The sequence below is a fragment of the Simochromis diagramma genome, unplaced genomic scaffold, assembly GCF_900408965.1.
Source record: "Simochromis diagramma unplaced genomic scaffold, fSimDia1.1 OVJJ01000343.1, whole genome shotgun sequence".
Classification (NCBI taxonomy): Eukaryota; Metazoa; Chordata; class Actinopteri; order Cichliformes; family Cichlidae; genus Simochromis; species Simochromis diagramma.
In genome coordinates, this window is record NW_024386831.1 from 9684546 (window position 1) to 9688357 (window position 3812).

Genomic DNA, 3812 nt, shown 5'->3' on the forward strand with positions numbered 1-3812 from the left:
CTCACGTGTTTACACAACAACATCTGGAGTCTGCTGCATTACAGGGTTTGTTTACGCATTTTTTGACATAACAACATATTTTTATGTCCTTCATGATCCAACTGCGCATCGACATCTAGAAATATCTAAATAACCGCCCAACAGTTGCCCACTCCAAAAGGGAACAGAAATCGATTTCATTGAAATATTTGGATGGATTTGAGTGTCCGCTGATCTTCCTACTAAAATGAGCAGCAATAAGGTAAGATAAAGATCCATAAGGGGAAGCAAGAATTATTTCTGTTTGGTTTTATTTCGTCTGGCTGTGAAGAATATATTTGCCAAACAGTTTCATTGTTCCTGTGAGCTTTAAAAGCAGACTCAGTCTAAAAACAACAACTGAAGCCTTGAAGTGTTAGCTAAAAGGTAGAAAACCAGCAAAATGAGGTAGGCCCTCATTGAATTTGGACTGTTTAAAGTTCTGCAGGGGTTATTGGAGCTGGAAGAACACGATTCAAACTGTGTAAAGCACGCCATAAAGAAAAATCTTCAGCAGCACCTGAAGTTAACTTAGATTAAAAAAACTATTGAATCTGAAAACAACACTAAATCGAGTTAAATTAGAGATTGGAGAAGCTTTGACACCATGAGGGAGGTGGGTTTGCTGGACTGCAAACGAAGGATCCTGCCGGGTCAATTTTACAACACCTTACGGAAACAGAGGAGCTACATGGAAACTCACACTCCTGTAGAACCAAGATATGCTTCACACAACTTCCAAACTCATAATGAAACCAGGTAGAACAACCGAAGGTGAATTATCACTGATATCAGCGATCTGACGCTGTCGTCCCTAACATCCAAGAGCTAACAAGAAGTGAAAGTCTCAAACCAGAACTGGAGGATCCTCAGGGATTAATCCCTGGACTCCTACATGTGGGAGAAAGAGCGACTGAGCTCCACAGTTGCCTCACAACCGCAACATGGGGATTTTATTTAAAGATGAGAAAATGTGCGCAAGAAAATAATTCCAAATTCTATAGCCAACAGTGCTGCACATGAAGGTTGAAATAAACTCTCAGAGTGAAACCACTGAAGCAGCTCTGATTGAGCTGAATAATTCACTAATCAAACCACACACACACACCGAGGTTTAAATGGTTCAAATAAAGCACAGCAGCAGAGACAGTAGCTGCCCTGGGCTCAGAGCTCCCTCTGTTGGATTTTCACTCAAAGTGCTGTATTTACATTTACAGCTGTCTTAATGCAGGCTGAACATCAGAGAGGAAAAATAATGAAAATAATGAATCAAAACTTAAGTACCCCAAACAAAAACTTTACATGTGCATCATGAACGAGTCACAGGGATGAGAAGGAAAAAGGACGAGTTGAAGGTGTTAGTAGGATGTCATTAGCTTCTGATCAATTATCTCAATCTGCCTCCAAAAAACCAAAACAAACAAACAAAAAAAGATAATTTTCTTAAACGTCGGAACAGTTAAAAGCAGGAATCAACTAAAGCTACAGCTTGTTCTGCAGCGATTCTGGACCGAATCTTGTGGTCTTCATCAGGTGCATTTTGCTGGGTTCTGTTATTAGGACTTCTTCTCTGGCTTGGCTTAAACTTTGATTGATCCACATTCCCCATGGAAAAAGATTTGACTGACTGATTGACAGGACATATGATCAGAGGTGCAGAGTTATCATCATCATCATCATTGACCCCGGGACAGAAGAATGGGTAGAGTTTCCCGGTGAAGGAGCAGCCAGTAAAGGAGTAGACAAGAACTGCACGATCTACATCATAAAAGGTGACCAGACCCTCCTCATAATCCACAAACACCCCGACCTTGTCAGGATAAGACTGAAGCAGGAGATGGACTTCAGGATCCTCAAGAGCCACACAAATGTTTTCATATACTCCTACAGTCCAGTAACCTTTCTCAGGACTCGGTATGATTTCTTGTTTCCTGTTGACTGATTCTCTGACTACTCCTAAAGCCCATTCAGTCTTTTCTTTAACCTGAAACTTCAAAATAAAATCTGCCTGACGAGAGACTCTGCTTTCCTAAAACTACGAGCTCTTCAGAAAATCTCTTTGGGTTCTCTGGAAAATCATTCTCCTCTTCACCGCAGTGTACTTGCTTTCCATCATCAGACAGGATGAGATAGGATGTGCTGTATCAGGATCAAGAGTCACATCCACTGCATACTGCTGGACCCTCTTCAGCTCAGCATCAAACAACTTCTTCATGTCTTACTGAATATCTCCTTCAGCTGATCCACAGCTCTCACCACAGCTCTCACCACAGTCCCCTCATATGATGGTGGATGGATACTGACCTCTGTCCAGTCCTTGGTGGTTGGAGCAGCTTTCAGGGATGAGGAGCTTGGAGGAGGTGGAGGTGATCTTTAGAGCGTGAGAGCTGCTCCACCTCAGAGCTTCTCTTCATCAGCTCAGAGATTTCCTGTTCCAGATCTTTGATGAACCTTCAGCCTGTTTCTTTGTTGTTTCCTGTTTATCCTTCGATCTCCTTTATGAGCTCGTTCAGACGTCTGTCAACAGACTCCTTCAGAGCAGTGAAGACCTGAACAACCTTCTGCTTTCTCTCTGTCTGCAGCATCTTGCTCATCTTCACTGACTCTTTGATCTCCTGAATCTTCAGTCGTCTTTTCTGGATCATCTGTTGAATTTCAGTCTCAGTCTTCCCCAGCTCTGCCTTCTTTACTTTACATTCTTCTCTCAGAGGAACAAACTCATGAGTCTTGTGGTCAAAAACACTGCAGAGCATGCAGACACATGTCTGATCGTTCTTACAGAACAGCTCCAGAGGTTTATCGTGCTTCATACACATCCTGCTTTCCAGGTTCTCCTCAGGATCGATCAGTTGATGTCTTTTCAGACCTTTCATTGTCAGATGAGGCTCCAGGTGAGTCTGACAGTAGGAGACCAGACACACCAGGCAGGACTTCAGAGCCTTCAGTTTGGTTCCAGTGCAGATGTCACAGGGAACTTCTTCTGGTTTGGCAGCTTGTTGCTCTGAGCTGCTGCTGCTGACTTTCTGCTGAGCTTCACGTCTGAACTGAGAAACCATCTCAGAGATGAAAGTCTTGATATGCAGTTCAGGTCTGGTCTCAAACACCTTTTTACACATGGGACACTGACACCTCTCACTGATATCCCAGTGTTGACTGATGCAGTTTTTGCAGAAGTTGTGTCCACATGGTGTGGGAGACTGGATCAGTGAAGACATCCAGACAGATGGAGCACAGAAACTGATCTTCAGATAGAAGACAGCTGGCAGCAGACATGTCTCTGAGTGAGAAAGAAAAGAAAATTCGTTCATTTTTAAATTTATTAATTCACATAACACTACACTTATATTTTTCTTTCTTTAAATATAGGATTTACAGGCATTTGGTTTAGAATTAATTAATTCATACAATCACATAATACTGTATTCTAAAATAAGTTTGCACATTTTAGTTTTTACTGTTATATTTATGATTTAATCTTTCTGTGTTTTCTGAGTTACCTTAGTGGCAGTTGCTCCCAGACCCTTGGTTGATGAGCTAAGAGGTGGAATAGGGGCGGAGCAAGCATATATGGAGACCTGCAAATTGGGTGATACCACAACTCTGGATCAATTTGTTATGTTCGTTTCAATAAGGTTTTGTGTGTTCTACCTCTTTTTGTGTGTGCACTATTTAAGTTTTGTTTAGGTATTGAGCTAGTAGAATTGTTTGTTGTCAGCTTTTGAATAGTGTTCTGTTACTTTGGCCCAAGATTTAGATTTTGCTGTATAATTTAACCCAAGGGCGTAGATTTGGCA

General features: G+C 41.7%; 1 pseudogene; it reads right to left on the reverse strand.

Moving 5' to 3' along the window:
* Positions 1 to 2498: 2498 nt before the first annotated feature.
* Positions 2499 to 3291, reverse strand: LOC120731392 (annotated as a pseudogene).
* Between the last annotated feature and the right edge of the window lie 521 nt (positions 3292 to 3812).